At 37.7% G+C, this 17,267-nt stretch overlaps 2 pseudogenes; both read right to left on the reverse strand.

The window, feature by feature from the left end:
• Positions 1–10,169: 10,169 nt before the first annotated feature.
• On the reverse strand, positions 10,170–11,886 carry LOC103884044 (annotated as a pseudogene).
• A 2,338-nt stretch (positions 11,887–14,224) lies between these two features.
• On the reverse strand, positions 14,225–15,501 carry LOC103884046 (annotated as a pseudogene).
• Positions 15,502–17,267: the final 1,766 nt, after the last annotated feature.

Raw genomic sequence — 17,267 nt, forward strand, 5'->3', positions numbered from 1 at the left:
GAAGCAAAATAGAGGACAGGCGCAGTAGCTTACACCTGTAATCTCAGGACTTGGGAGGCTGAGGCGGGCAAATCACGAGGTTGGTAGTTCAAGACCACCCTGGCCAATATGGTGAAACCCCGTCTCTACTAAAAATACAAAATTTAAGCAGGGATGATGGCACATGCCTGTAGTCCCAGCTACTCGGGAGGCTGAGGCAGGATAATCGCTTGAACCCAGGAGGCGGAGGTTGCAGTGAGCCAAGATCATACCACTAACTTCAGCCTGGGCGACAGAGCAAGACTCCGTCTCAAAAAAAAAAAAAAAAAAAAAGAGGCAAAATAGAAAAAGAGCATGCTTAAAGGTAATTATGTAGTTGTAAAGGTAGTATAAATGCATATTAATTCTTCTCCTAATTGATCTACAAAACAAATGAATAAAACATCATGCTTATAATTTCATTGTTAGGCGTATAACACATATAAAACCAATAATATTACAAAGAATATGGGTGTGAGCAAAGCAGTATTGGAGTAAGGATGTGATACCAGATGATAACCCAAATCTACAAGGTAAACAGAAGAAGAAATGCTAAATGAGATGGTTAATATGACAAAAACTATAAGCATTTGATCTCTTTTGTTCTCTCAGGTTCTTTAAAAGACATACAATTATATAAATTAATACTTATAACAATGTATTGCTGCATTTGGAACATGCTTAGATGTAATATATGTAACGATAACTGCAGCAAAAGGCAGAAAAAGAAAAACTATGCAGGGGTAAATTTCCATATCTTACTGGAATTGTCAGTAAAACTCTGTAGTAGGTTCTGACAAGTTAAGATGCATGTGACAACTCTTAGAGCAACCACTCAAAAAAAAAAATACTTAAAAAAATTGTTAAAGAAATAAAAACTACACAATATTTATTAATACAAAAGTAAGCAACAAAGGAACTAAAAGACATGAGGCATAGAAAAAAAAAAGTGGCAGAATTAAATCCATTTTACCAATAGTAACACTAAATATAAGTGAATTAAATAACTCAATAAGGCCGGGCACGGTGGCTCATGCCTATAATCCCAGCACTTTGAGAGGCCGAGGTGGGCGGATCACAAGGCCAAGAGATAGAGACCATCCTGGCCAACATGGTGAAACCCCATCTCTACTAAAAATACAAAAATTAGCCAGGTGTCGTGGCATGTGCCTGTAGTCCCACCTACTCAGGACACTGAGGCAGGAGAATCGCTTGAACCCAAAGGCAGAGATTGCAGTGAGCTGAGATAGCGCCACTGCACTCCAGCCTGGGTGACAAAGCGAGACTCCATTAAAAAAAAAAACAAAAAACAAAAAAAAACACCTCAGTAAAATGGCAGAGATGATCAAACTGGATGAAAAAACAAGAACCAACTATATGCTGTCTAGAGTTGACACACTTTAGATTTACAGATACAAATAGATTGAAAGTAAAAGGATGGAAACAATATATCATGCAAATGGCAACCATAAGTTTGCTGAAATGCCTATATTAATGTTAGACATATAGAACTTTTAAAAATGTTACAAGAGAGAAAGAGGGACATCTTTAATAATAAAAAGATCATCCTTAGGAAGATATAACATTTATAACCACATAACCACATATTCACCTAAAAACGGTGTATATTATGAAGAAAAGTTAACAAAATTGAAGGGAGAAACAGACATAAAGAAATAGATATTCAACAATAATATTCAGAGACTTCATGGTCCACTTTCGACCAATGGAGAAACTATGAGGAAGATCAACAAGGAAACAGAAGACTTGACCAACATTGTAAACCAGTTATACCTAATAGATACCCATAGAACACTCTATACCTAGATGAGACATATTATTCTCAAATGGAAATGAAACATTCTCCAAGATAGACTACATGGTAGGTAACAAGAAAAGCCTCAACACATTTAAAATAATTGAAGTCATACAAAGTTCATTATCTGGTCACATTGGAATGAAGAAATCAATAACAGAATGAGAAAATAAGAAATTTGGGGGATGCACAAATAGTGGACATTAAACCACACACTTCAAAATAATCAATTGATCAAAAAAATCATGAGGAAAATTCAAAAACACTTTGAAATGAATAAAAATGAAAACATAAAATATCAAAACTTATTACCTTAGAGCAGGTAAAACAGTGTTTGGAGGCAAATTTATGCCTATAAATATCTATATTTAAAAATTAAGAAAGATTTGAAATTTATAAAATCACCTTCAGATATTAAAAAGGAATAAATTTAAAGTAAGCAGAAAAAAGAAAAAAATGATTGAAGCAGAAACTAGTAAAACAAGAGACAATTAATGAAAATTAATGAAGCCCAAATGTAGCTTTTTGAAAAGATCAACAAAATTGACAAAGCTTTATTTAAACTGACAAAAAGAAAAAGAGAGAAAACTCAAGTTATCAAAATTCAGAATTGTCTTTGTTTGGGTTGCTCTAAAAAGCTACCATAGACTGCATATCTTAAAAACAACAGAAATGTATTCCTCACAGTTTTGGAGACAAGGAAACCTAATACCAAGACAGGCAGATTTGGTGTTTGGTGAGGACCTATTTTCTGGTTCATGGATAGTAGTTTCTTGCTGTGCCCTTATATGGTGAAAATGGGAAACCAGCTCTCTGGAACTTTTCTTATAAGGGCACTAAACCCAGCCTGACCTCATGATCTAATCATCTCCCTAAGTCCTTACATCCTAACACTATTATGTTTGTGATCAGGTTTTCAACATATGAATTTTGGAAAGACACAAGCATTCAGACCACAGCAAGAATAAAAGAGATAATATTGCTAGCAACATTACAGAACTAAAAAGGATTATAAGAAAATACTATTGCAACTGACTTCATGTTTATGTTCCCCATGATTTATATATTGAAATCCTATCTCCCAAAGTCATGGCATATACATTATTCTCAACTTTACATGGAACATTCTCCAGGGTAGGTCATATGGTAGGCCACAAAACATGTCTTAACAAATTTAGGAAGCTATAGATAATATGGAGTATCTTTTCTGGTAAAAATAGTGTAAAACTAGAAATCAATAATAGGAGGAACTGTGGAAACTTTACAAATACATGGATATCAAACAAAGTATCTTTGAATAACCAATGAGTCAATAAAGAAATTAAAAGTGAAATTAAAAAATTTTATGAGACAAACAAAAATAGAAACACAACATACATGCCAAAATCTATGGGGTACAGCAAAAGCAGTTCCAAGATAGAAGTTTACAGCAATAAACACCTACATCAAAAATGAAGAATTATCTCAAATAAATGACCTAACATTGCACAGGTGGAACAAGAAAAACTAAAACCAAAAAAAGCAGAAGAAAATGATAATAAAGATTAGAGTAGAAATAAATGGAGACTAAAGAAACAAACTTCAACATCCTTCATGATAAAAAAAAACCTTCTCAACAAATTATGTGTATAGAAGGTCCATAGCTCAATGCAATAAAGACCATATATGACAAACCCATAGCTAACATCATACTGAATAGAGAAAAGATGAAAACTTTTTCTCTAAGATCTGGAGAAAGACATGAATGCACACTTCCATCACTTCTATTCAACATAATATTGGAAGTCATAGCCACAGAAATTACACAAAAGAAAATAAAAGTCTTCCAAATAGGAAGGGAGGAAGTCAAATTGTCTGTTTGCAGACAATATGATCTTATGTAGAGGTAAACCAAAAGGCTCTACCAAAAAACTGTTAAAACTAATAAGTGAATTCACTAACGTTGCAGGGTAAAAGTAAATATGCAAAAATAAATAGCATTTTTATACCTTAATAGTGAACAATCTGAAAAAGAAATAAAAAACAATTCCATTTATAATAACTACAAAAATCTATAAGATACCTAGGAATAAAGTTAACCAGAGAGGTAAAAACTGTAGAATACTGATGAAAGAAATTGAAGAGGACACAAATAAACAGAAAGATATCCATGTTCATAGATTGGAAGAATTAATATTGTTAAAATGTCCATATTATACCAAAGTATGTAGAGATTCTCTGTAATCTCTGTCAAATTTCCAATGACATCCTTCACAGAAATAGAAATGCAGTCCTAAAATTCACATAGAATGACAAAAAACTCTGAATAAACAAACCAATCTTGAGCAAAAACATCCCCACAACAACAAAGCTGGAGGCATCATACCAGCGAACTTCAAAATATATCACAAGCCTACAGTAACCAAAACAGCATGTATTGGCAGAAAAACAGGCATAAAAAACAATGGAACAGAATACAGAGCCCAGAAATAAATCCACACATCTACAGCCAACTGATTTTGGACAAAGGAGCCAAGAACACACATTGGGGAAAGGACAATTTCTTTAATAAATGGTGCTGAGGAAATTGGATATCCATATGCAGAAGAATACTGGATCCCTATCTTTCACCATACAAAAATCAACTCAAAATGACTTAAAAAACTTAAATATAAGACCCAAGACTATGAAACTACAGAAGAAAACACAGAGAAAATGCTTCATAAAATTGGACTAGGCAAGGATTTTTTTTGACAAGACCTCAAAACACAGGCAACAAAACCAAACAGAAATTGAGATACACCAAACTAAAAAGTTTCTACACAGCAAAGAAAACAACAGAGTGAAGAGGCAACCTACAGGATGGGATAAAATATTCAAAACTATACATTGACAAGGCATTACTATTCAGAATATATAATGACCTTGAATCAACACACAAAAAATAAACAACCTCATTTTAAAAATGGTCAAAAGACTTTAACGGGCATTTTCCAAAAGAAGACATACAAATGGCCAACAGGCATATTAAAAAATACTAAATATCACTTATCATCAGGGATAATGACCCTGGTCACTAATAACCATGTAAATGCAAATCAAAACAATGAGACATGCCCTCACTCCAGTTAGAATAGCTGTTATTAAAAAAGACAACAGATAACAAGTGTTAGCAATTATGTAGAGAAAAGGGAAACCTTAATACACTGTTGGTGGGAATGTAAATTAGTACAGTCATTATGGGAAACAGTATGGAGGTTCCTGAAAAATTAAAAATAGAACTATCATATGATCCAACAATCCCACTATTGGCTATATATCTGAAGGAAATGAAATCAGTATATCGAAGAGACATCTGCACTCTCATGTTTATTGCATTACTATTCACAATAGCCAAGATATGGAATCAATCTAAGTGTCCAACAATGGGTGAATGGATAAAGAAAATGTGATATAATATAATGGAATATTATTCAGCCATAAAAAGGAAGGAAATCTTGCCATTTGTTACAACATGGATAAACTTGGAGACATTATATTTAGTGAAATAAGCCAGGCACAGAAAGACAAATACCACATGTTCTTACTCATATGCATAATCTAAACACATTAATCTCACAGAAGTAGTGAACAGAATAATGGTCACCAGAAACTGGGGAAAGTAGAAGTAAGGAGGAAAGGGGAGAGGATGGTCAACAAGTACAAAGTTACAATTAGAAAGGAAGAAAAGGTTCTGGTGTCCTATAGTACAGTAGGGTGACTATAATCAACAAAAAAGTATTGTATATCTCAAAAGAGCAGGAAGAGAGGATTTTGTATGTTCCTACCACAAATAAATGATAAATATTTGAGGTGATGAGTATGCTAGTTACCTTTATTTGATCACTGTACAATGTATACAGGTATCAAAACATCACATTTTACCATATAAATAGGTACTATCATTATGTGTCAATTAAAATAATTTTTTTAAAAGTGGTTCTGGGACGGTGAGATATCTACATGCAAAAGAGTAAATGTGGGCCCCTACATCATACCACTTACAAACATGTACTCAAAATGAATCGAAGTCCTAAATGTAAGAGCTAAAGGTATAAAACTGTTAGAAGAAAATATAAGGATAAATCTTCACAACCCTGTAGTAGGTAACAGTTTCTTAAATGTGACACTAAAAGCTCAAGCGACAAAAGAAAAATAGATAAATTGGATTTAATCATCATGTAAAACATTTGTGTTTCAAAAGACACCAGCAAGAAAGTAAAAAACAACCATGTAATGTGAAAAAAATATTTACCAGTCATATATCTGAGAAGAGATTCATATGTAGAATATAAAAATAACCTTCACAAGTCAATAATTAAAATATAAATTACATAATTTAAAAGATAGGTGAAAGATATAAAGGCAAAAGATATAAGTAAACATTTTTCCAAATAAGATATGCGAATGGCCAATAAATATATCAAGATATGCCAAAATCAATTAACTATAAGGAAAACACAAATGAAAACCACAATGAGATACCTCTTCACACTCCTAACATGGCTATAGTTAAAAACGCTGAAATATCAAGTGTTGGAGAAGTTGTGGACAAATTGAAACACTGTTGGCAGAAATGTAAAATGGTACAGCCACTTTGCAAAACTGTTTGGTAGTCCCTCGAAAGGTTAAATATAGAGTTACCATATGACTCAGCAATTCCACTCTTAGGTGTGTACCCAGAAGATATGAAAACTTACGTCGACACAAAAACTTACCCACAAATGCTGATAGGAGCATTTTATTTGGAATAGCTAAAAAGCATAAAAATGCAAATATCTATCAGTTGATAAATGGACAAATAAAATACGATTTAGCCACAAATGGGAATATTATTTGCCAATTAGAAGGAATGAAGTACTGACACATGCTATGGCATAGATGAACCTTAAAAATGAGATAGGAGGCAGGACTCAACACGGGGCTCAGACACTGGACCAAATTGAGTACTAGTTAAAACAGATCTGATGCAGAAGCACCTGCCCATAAGACATGCCCACTAATGTGCCATGTCAGTTTACCATCGCCATGGCAACAACATACCATCCCTTTCCATAGCAATGACCCAACAACCCAGAAGTTACCACTCTCATCGTATAAATTTTTGCACAAACCACCCCTTAATTTTCATATAATTAACAGTGGGAATAAATATGACTGCAAAACTGCCTCTGGGCTGTTATTCTGGGAGTATGGAGTAGCCTTGCTCTGCAAGGAGCAGTACTTCTGCTGCTGCTGTTGTATGCTGCCACTTCAATGAAAGTTGCTGTTTAATGACACTGACTCGCCCTTGAATTATTTCCTGGGCTAAGCCAAGAACCCGCCCGGGCTAGGACTCAATTTTGGGGCTTGCCTGTCTTGCATCATCTGGTGACCAGGGAAGGGAGGAAGACAGTGGAGACGGCAGTGATTGGTGGAGATGGCAGTTATTGATTGGTGGAGACGGTGAGACCTGGATGCTGAGACAGTACAGAGAGGTAGTGATTGGAGAGAGACAATGAAAGACGGCAGTCAGAGAGGCAGTGAGATAACAACAAGAGACAGAAGTTGGTGACAGTGAAAGATGCAATCTGCAATACCACAAGGAGAGAGACAGCAAAAACATCTGTGATCTTGAGGCTGCAAGAGCTGTAACACTGAGGCTGTAACAATAAATAGCTTCTAACACTACAGAGCTATAACAATAACCAAAGACTTTTTTAAGAGCCATCATCTTTCCCTGGCAGGCAGCAGAGCAAAGTGGAGGAGCAAGTAGCCATGGTGCTGCTGCCTCATGGGACCCACTGCTCCAACCAGCAGGTCAGTGGATTACAGGTCCCTGTGCTGCCCCTCTCACAATATGGCAGCTGAGCCCACCCAAGCTGGGGGAACCTGGAGAGACCTATACCCAAGTCATGCATGGGAGATCACTTGGTGCAATGGGTGAATGTCTCCTCTCTTCTCCACCCCAACCATAATATTAGGTAAGGTAGGAAATAAAGGCCTTTGGCTAAGTGGTCAGTTAAAAGTTACCTGCAGTAACTTTTACCTGAAGCACATCCTTGTCAGCACTTTTCCTTTTTTTTTTTTTTTTTTTTTCCCCTCTCACTTCATTTTATTGCTCCCCATTTGTTTTATTTTTAGTTCTAAAAATGTATGTTTTGATTGCAATCATTTGTTTGTGGTCATGTTTGCTTTCACTTTCTGTTAACTGTATTTGGCAATTGTTTAAGGTGGGATACTTGGTTGTGAGAGGTCCCCATTGTGTGGACTCGAGAACACCAGAGTCAAATTGTTCTGCGATCCCAACTTGGTCTGGGGTTCAGTCTTGGCCACCTCTGGGGTGCCTCAAGGTTTTTGGCATTTGGTGAGAGAACACTCATTGGCTGAACTTCGGACACTCTAGGTTTTCAGCATAGATATTTTTGGTCACTCCACTAAATGCTCTGGGGTTGCCGGCATTGACATTCCCTCTAGGACTCTGGGTTATAGTCCCTCCCTCTAGGGGACTATTGGTCTTGCCATTTTCTACCCTAAAGTTGGAAGTATTATTTTCCTAATAGTCAGCTGCAAGCCCCTTCCTATGTGCTGTCATATAACTGCCTTGCTCAAGCCCTTCTTGTTCAAAGAAACTGAGAGTTCCCAGACTCCTGGCCTGATGAACAGCACCTACAGTAATAGGCAAGTGGCCACCTGAATATTTTTTGGTGTCTCCACTTCTGGGTAGGTTCTCCAGCAAGTCAGGGCCTCTGAAGTCCCCCCTTGGGCAATGCAGTTTACCCTTCCTTTCCTCCTTTCTACAATCACTATTTGTTAGTCCCCCCTTGTATATCGCTCACTCTCTGTGGAATTTAGGTTCAACATCCAACTGCCATTTGTAGTTTGTAATCTACTTTTGTAACACCTTGCTATCTGTAGAAAGTGTGAATTTAAAAAGGGAAAAGTAACTAGGCATTTGCTAAACTTAGGCTAACTAAAACCCCCTGTAGAGATTCTTAGTGTACATGGGGACAACAGTGAGCATCCCAGAGGATTCACAATTAGGGTATCTTTTAGACAACTGAAGTAAGTTTAAATTAGTGCAAAGAAAACCGGCACGAGTAAAGTATGGGGAAAAATGTCCCCCATGATCCAATCACCTCCTACCAGGTCCCTCCCTCAACACATGGGGATTATAATTTGAGATGACATTTGGGTGGGGACACAGAGCCAAACCATATTATTCTGACCCTGGACCCTCCCAAATTTTGTGTCATTCTCATACTTCAAATCACAATCATGCCTTCCCAACAGTCCCCCAAAGTCTTAACTGATGATGGTATTAAACCAAAAGTCCAAATCCAAAGTCTCTTCTAAGACAAGTCAAGTCCCTTCCACCTATCAGCCTGTAAAATCAAAAGTAAGTTAGTTACTTCCAAGATACAATGGGGGTACTGGCATTGGGTAAATGTTCCTATTCCAAATGGGAGAAATTGGTCAAAACAATGGGGCCACAGGCCCCATGCAAGTCCAAAACCTGTCAGGGCACTCATTAAATCTTAAAACTCCAAAATGATTTCTTTTGACTCCATCTCTAACATCCCAAACATGCTGATGGAAGGGGTGACCTCCCACAGCCCTGGGTAGCTCTGCCCCTGTGACTCTGAGGGTACAGCCCCTGTGGCTGTTTTCACAGGCTGGTGTTGAGTGCCTGCAGCTTTTCCAGGTGTATGGTGCAAGCTGTCAGTGGATCTACTTTTCTGTAGCCTGGAGGACAGTGGTCTTCTTCTCACAGCTCCACTAGGCAGTGTCCCAGTGGAGACTCTGTGTGGGAGCTCCAACCCCACATTTCCCTTCTACGCTGCTCTAGCAGAAATTCTCCATGAGGGCTCTGACCCTGCAGCAGACTTCTGCCTGGACATCCAGATGTTTCCATACATCCTCTGAAATCTAGGTGGAGGCTTCCAAACCTCCGCTCTTGTCTTCTGTGCACCTGCAGGCCCAACACCACATAGAAGCCACCAAGGCTTGGGGCTAGCATCCTCTGAAGCAATGACCCCGAACTGTTCCTTCACTCCTTTTAGCCACAGCTGGAGTTGGAGTGGCTGAGACACAGTGTGCTGGATCCTGAGGCTGCGCAGAGCAGCAGGGCCCTGGGCCTAGCCCAGGAAACTATTTTTCCTTCCTAGGCCTCTGGGCCTGTGATGGAAGGGGCTGCTGTGAAGATCTCTGACATGCCCTGGAGACAATTCCTCATTGTCTTGGCTATTAACATTCAGCTCCTCATTACTTATACAAATTTCTGTAGCTGGCTAAAATTCCTCTCAGAAAATGGGTTTTTCTTTTCTACCATATAGTTAGGCTGCAAGTTTTCCAAACTTTTATGTTCTGTTTCCCCCTTTTTTTTTCTGTCCATAAGTTTATTGTCTTTATTTGAAAACCCTTACAGAAAATTGGTTTAGCTCTCAGCAGTCTGCTCCTGAGCTCTGAGGAAGCCTGTCTTCTTTTGAGCTACCTAATCTTTCTTCTGAGGAAGGGACATTTTGGAATGGTTCCACTTCTTTTTTCTAATTTCTTTTTTGGGCTTCTTTTTGTAGACTGGATTCTCTCATATAGCAGCACGAGCTTTCTTATACATTTCCATCATGTCTAGAGTTATACTCTTCTTTATGTATTGAGATAACTGTTTCTTGTAAGCATCTTCATCTTCTTCTATTAAGTAGCATATGTAATCTGCAACATTCTGGCCCATGATGTGCTTCTGGTGTACTGCTGAATTAAATTCTTTGCTTTCAGAATCATAACCAGGGAATCATTTGGTACTGTGAGGGATACAGAAGCCTCCATCCACAGCTCCCTTCAGGGCACCAAAAACTTTATTGCCAGTGGTAGTTCTGGCAAGGCCTGTATCCAAACAGCAGGTAAAGGTACTCGGATGACCATCAATGCTTTCCACATTGTATTCATTGCCAGTCATCTTCACTTGGCCTTCATAGATCTTGTCCACATCAAACCTTTTGAGAAGCCTGTGGGTCAGCAGCAGGCCAGTATAATATGCTGCAGCATAATTTGTCAGGTCAACCTTCACACCATATTTTGGCAGTTCAAGTGCATATGCTGCACAGACTATCATATCCCCCTCTATACAGGCATAAGCAATCTGAAAAAGATACCTCTTTTTGTTACATGAACAATCATCCTATATTTGGGTGTGTTGTATTTATTTTTATCCTGTATCACCAAGCATTTCTGAGCATAGTAATCATTTTTACCCTCTCATCATCTTCTAAATTTCACTTGGTATCTCTCAAAGTAGGCCTTATTCTTAACAACTTTAACAAACCCCATCCTGTGGAACAGAGACCTCTGCTTCCCTTTTAAACATAAGTTCCAATTTTGAACCATCTCTTTGTGAGTGCATATAGCTGAATGCTTTCAGAATCAGCCAGGCCACATCTTGAATGCTTGGCTGCTTAGAAATTTCTTCTGCCAGATACCCTCAAGTTCAAAGTTCCACAGATCTCTAGGGCAGAGACAAAATGCTGCCTGTATATTTGCTAAAGCATAGCATAAGTGACCTTTGCTCTATTTCCCAAAAAGTTCCTCATCTACATCTAAAACTGCCAGAGGCTTTCAAGCAAAGCGACTCCATTTTGAGTGAGGGCTAGGAAAATGAGGGTGAGACTTGCTGGGCTACATTTCCAAAAAATTAGGTAGCCTCTAGATGTTTTTGGTTAAGGGAACAAATTTATGATGTTTATTGAAACAGACCCAGACTTGGGATTGTCCAGATATCCTGATATCTGGAGAACAAGGACATTCCTAATTTTGCTTTAAAGATAATAATATTGATTCTTATAAAATATAGTAATTAAGAAAATTAACCGTTTATCACAAACCCTTGTAGCAGAGCACATCTCCCCAAGAGCTATTTTTATCCTATAAATATACAAGCATTGTACCTAGGGTGGAAGGGTTCCTCTTCTTACTTTCAGGAACATCCTACTCTGTCTATGGAGTAGCTGTCCTTTCACTGCTTTACTTTCTTAATAAACGTGCTTTTACTTTGCACTGTGGACTAACCCTGAATTATTTCTTGTGTGACATCCAAGAACCCTCTCTTGGGGTCTGGATCAGGACCCCTTTTCAGTTAACAAAACCACCTCAGCCTGGACTTCATTGTCTATGTCACTGTCAGCATTTTGGTCGAAACCATTTAACAAGTCTCTAAGAAGTTCCAAATTTTCCCGCATCTTTCTGTCTTCTTCTGAGTTCTCCAAACTATTCCAACCTCTGCCTGTTGCCCAGTTCTAAAGTCACTTCAACATTTTCAGGTTATCTTCATAGCATGACCACACTCCCAGTAACAATTCTCTGTATTAGTCAATTTTCACACTGCTATAAAGATACTTACCTGAGACTGGGTAATTTATAAGCAAAGAGGTTTAACTGACTCACAGTTCTGCATGACTTTGGAGGCCTCAGGAAGTTTATGATCATAGATAAAGGTGAAGGGGAAGCAGACACCTTCTTCACAAGGTGGCAGGAGAGACCTGGTGAGTGCAGAAAAAACTCCCACTTTTAAAACCATCAGATCTTGTGGGAACTTCCTAACTATCACAAGAACAGCATGGGAGAAACCACCTCCATGATCCAATCACCTCCCACCAGGTCCCTCTCTTGACATGTAGAGATTACAGTTTAAGGTGAGATTTGGGTGGGGACATGGACCCAAACCCATATCACATCCCAATCTTGCTTATTTCCTTCCTTCTGCTTGTTTTAGATTTAGTTTACTGTTTTGTTTTCAGTGTCTTAAAATTGGAGGTCCTATTATTGATTGGAGATTTTCTTGTATAGGTATTTACAGTTATAAATTCCCCCTTTAACCATTGTTTTAGCCATATCCCATACTTTTTTTGTTGTGCTGGGTTTTTGTTTTCATTCATTTCACAGATTGTCTTTTTTTTCCCCGCTGTCTTCTTAAGCTATAATTGACAAAAATTGTTTATATTTATGGTATACAATGTGATGTTTAAACATATGTATACATTGTGAAATGTTTAAGCCAAAGTAATCAACACATTTAGCACTGCATATATTTATCTTTTTTGTGTGTGTGGCGACAGCATTTAAAATATACTCTCTTAGCAATTTTCAAGTACACAATACATTATTAACTATGGTCACCATGCTGTACAATACATCTCCATAACTTATTCATCCTAATTGAAATATTATACCTTTAGACCAACATCTCTACATTTTCTTCCACCTCACCCCCACCCTAGCCCCTGGTAACTACTATTTTACTGTCTGCTTCTATGAGTTGAACTTCTTTGGATTCCACATGTAAGTAATATCATACAGTATTGTCTTTCTCTGCCAGGATTATTTCAGTTAGCATAATGTTGCCAAGTTCCCTCATGTTGTTGAAAATAACAGGAATTTTTTATTACTTAAGCCTAACTAGTATTCTATTGTACATATATACCACATCTTCTTTATCCATTCATCCCTCAATGGACACTTAGGTTGATTCCATATCTTAGTTATTGTGAATGATGCTACAATGCACATGAAGGTGCAGATATCTCTTTGACATACTGATTCTACTTCCTTTGAATAAAGAAAATATGGCCCAGCCTGGTGGCTCATGCCTGTAATCCCAGCACTTTGGGAGGCTGAGGCGGGTGGCTCGCTGGAGGTCAGGAGCTTGAGACCAGCTTGAAGAACATGGCAAAATCCCGTCTCTACTAAAAGTACAAAAATTAGCCAGGCATGGTGGTGGGCAGCTGTAGTCCCAGCTACTTGGGAGGCTGAGGCAAGAGAATCGCTTGAACCCGGGAGGCGGAGGTTGCAGTGAGCCGAGATCATGCCACTGCACTCCAGCCTGGATGACAAGAGTGAGACTCAGTAAAAAAAATAAAAAAAAAAAATACATTTTTTTTTTCTTTGTGTATATGCTATAGGTTTTTAAAACTCAGAAGTAAAAATGCTGGCTCATATGATCATTCTATTTTTTATTTTTTCATGAACTTCCGTATATTGTTTTTCATATGGCTGTTCTAATTTACATTCCCACCAACAGTGTGTTAGGGTTTCCTTTTCTCCACATCTTTGCCAACACTCATTATTTTTTGTGTTTTTGATGATAGCCGTTCTAACAGGTGTGGGGTGATAGGTTCTTGGGGTTTTGATTTTCATTTCACTGATGATTAGTGATGCTGAGCATTTTTTCATATACATATTGCCATTTGTATGTTTTCTTTAGAGAAAAGTCTTTTCAAGAGCTTAGCTCGTTTTAAAATCAGGTTACTTGCTTTCTTGCTATTATTTGATTTCCTTATATACTAGAATGTTTTTATGGGGGGGTATTTCAGTTTCTTACCCTTATCATCAAGACTCACTGCCTCCCATCATCAATATTTATTGAGCATTTACTGTGTACTAGGCACAACAGAACATACAGAAAACATTGTCCCTGCTCTTGAGAAGCTTACATTCTAAAAAGGTGTAGAAAAGAAGCTTACGTTTTAAAGAGGTGTAGAAAAAATCCACCTCTTTTAAAATGGCATTTTTGTTTGATGTTTTCTGCAAAGTACTGAGGAAATATTTTGAAAAGTGTCTTTAGGTATAACTTAGCCCCATCATTATTTAGAGAATAGAGGAAGAGAAAGAGGAAGGATTTGAAAGACAGACAATGACAGGTCATTTAGGATAGGTAGGGTTTTAAAGGGAGATAAACACAATCTCATCAATTAAGGAGAGATGAGCTGCAGTAAATAGGATGAGGGAAATAGTTCATGGGATGCAAGCAAAGGAAGCAGGGTGTCTTAGACATTGAGTGGAGCCAGAAAGATCATGCGGCCTTTTTCCAAGTACATGGCCAGCAAGTAGGAATTTTTTTTTAGTAGAGACGGGGTTTCACCATGTTGGCCAGGCTGGTCTCGAACTCCTGACCTCGTGATCCACCTGCCTCAGCTTCCCAAAGTGCTGGGATTACAGATGTTAGCACTGCACCTGGCCGAGATCAGGCTTTCTCTGGGGAGTTCAGAATCTCATAATAGAACACAGAGAAGTTAAGGGCCAGACCCAATCTGATAGGATGTGTTGGTTGCATTTCCTTTTTGCTGATTTCAAAAGCTTCTTGGTAGGATTGTTGTGCCTGATTCACAATCCCTTTCCTGTCATCACCAGCAGCAACCTCAGCCAAGTAACGGTAGTAATCTCCTTTCATTTTGAAATAGAAGACTTTGCTCTCTGCATGTGAAGCATTGGGGATCAAGACCTTTTCCAAAAGAGACAGTACATCATTGCAGATATCTATTAGCTCTGTCTCAATTTTCTTTGTATTGTCAGGCCATCTGCTGTTTTTTCTAAGCACCTTCCATCTTTTGTTCAATAACTGAAACGACCTTCAAGATGACCTATGGGCTCCTACAACATTTTTGCAAGCAACTGAGAGAAGGTTCCTCTCCTCACTGGATAATTGGGCTTCTCGCTCTGTTACAGATTTCATGCAGGCTACCATGTCATCATATCGCTCAGCCTACTCGGCCAGTTTGGCCTTCTGAACCAGCTCATTTTTATCCATGATTAGATGTTCTGTTTCTGGATTGGGTGGTGGCGGCAGACCAATGGGGGCTCAGCACTCTCTGGGGGGCAGCAGTGGTGGCAGTGGGAGGCTCGATTTCCTTATAAACTAGAATATTCACCCCTTTTAAGAAGTATGGTTTGCAAATATTGTCTCCCATTCCACAGCTGGTCTATTTACTCTACTGAGCCTTTTGTGTGCAGATAGATGCTTTTTATTTTGATGTAGTCCCATTTGTCTACTTCTGCTTTTGTTGTCTATGCTTTGGGGTCATATTTTTTAAAAACCACACCCAGATCCATATCAAGAAGCCTTTTTACCTTTTTCTGTTTTTCTCCTCTTAGTTTTACATTTTCATGTGTTACATTTAAGTATTTAATCCATTTTAATTTGATTTTTGGATATAGTATGAGATAAGGATCCAATTTTATTTTCTGTATGTGGTTATCTAGTTGTCCTAACACCATTTATTAATGACCTTTAAAGATACCAAGAAGACCTTTCCCATTGTGTCTTCTTGGTATCTTTGTCAAAGATGAATTGACCAAAAATGTGTAGATTCATTTCTGGCTCTCAATTCTGTTGTATTGGTTTACACATGCATTTTTATATCAGCACCATGCTGTTTTTTGTTAACTTTGTAGTACATTTTGAAATAAAGTAGTGTGATGCCTCTTGCTTTATTCCTTTTTGCTTATGATTGCTTTGGCTATTTGAGGCTTTTGTGGTTCCATACAAATTTTAGGATTGCTTTTCCTATTTCTGTGAAAAAATGTCATTGGAATTTTCATACGAATTGTATTGAAGCTCCACATTTCTCTGGGTAGTATGAACATTTTAACAATATTAATATCTTTAATCCATGAAAGTGAAATACGTTTCCATTTATCTGTGTCTTGTTCATCATCATCTATCAATGTTTTATAGTTTTCAGTGTGTAGGTATTTCATCTCTTTGGTCAAATTTATTCTTATTTTATTCTTTCTAATGCAATTGCAAATGAGATTGTGTTGTTAACTTCTTTTTATTGATAGCTCATTGTTAGTGTATAAAAATGCAACTGATTTTTACTTGTTGATTTTTATTCTGTAACTTTATTGAATTTGTGGGTTAGTTCTAAGAGTTATTTGGTGGAGTTTCTACATACAAGATTATGTTATCTGCAAACAGATAATTTCACTCCTTCCTTTCCAATCTGCTTGTCTTTTTTTTTTTTTTCCTGCAATTGCTGTGGCTAGGACTTCCTGCATTATATTGAATAGAAAGGGCAAGAGTGGGCACCCTTATCTTGTTCCTGATCTTAGAAGAAAAACTATCAGTTTTTCACTATCTAATATGACATATTAGCTGTGAACTTATCACATACGGTCTTTATTATGTTGAGATACACTCCTTCTGCTATGGTTTGAATATTTTTTCCCTCCAAAACTCATGGTGAAATTTAATCCTCACAGTGGCAGTACTGAGAGGTGGGGCTGAGCCCTCATGAATAGACTAATCCATTTATGAATTAATGGGTTAATAGATGATCATGGGAGTAGTACTGGTGGCTTCACAAAAAAGGAAGAGAGATCTGAGCTAGCATCTTCAGCTCCTCCCCATGTGATGACCTGAGTTGGTTAATGACTCTGTACAGAGTTCCTATCAGCAAGAAGGCACTCACCAGATACAACCCCTGCCCTTGGACTTCTCAGTCTCTATAACTGTGAAAAATAAATTTCTTTTCTTCACAAATTACCCAGTTTCAGTTTGTTATAAGCCAGAGAAAACAAACCAAGAAACCTTCCATACCTAATTTGTTGAGACAATATGAGGGATATTGGCTTGTACTTTTCTTCCCTCCCTGGCGTTTGTAACAAA

Source organism: Papio anubis, chromosome 6 (assembly GCF_008728515.1).
Source record: "Papio anubis isolate 15944 chromosome 6, Panubis1.0, whole genome shotgun sequence".
Classification (NCBI taxonomy): Eukaryota; Metazoa; Chordata; class Mammalia; order Primates; family Cercopithecidae; genus Papio; species Papio anubis.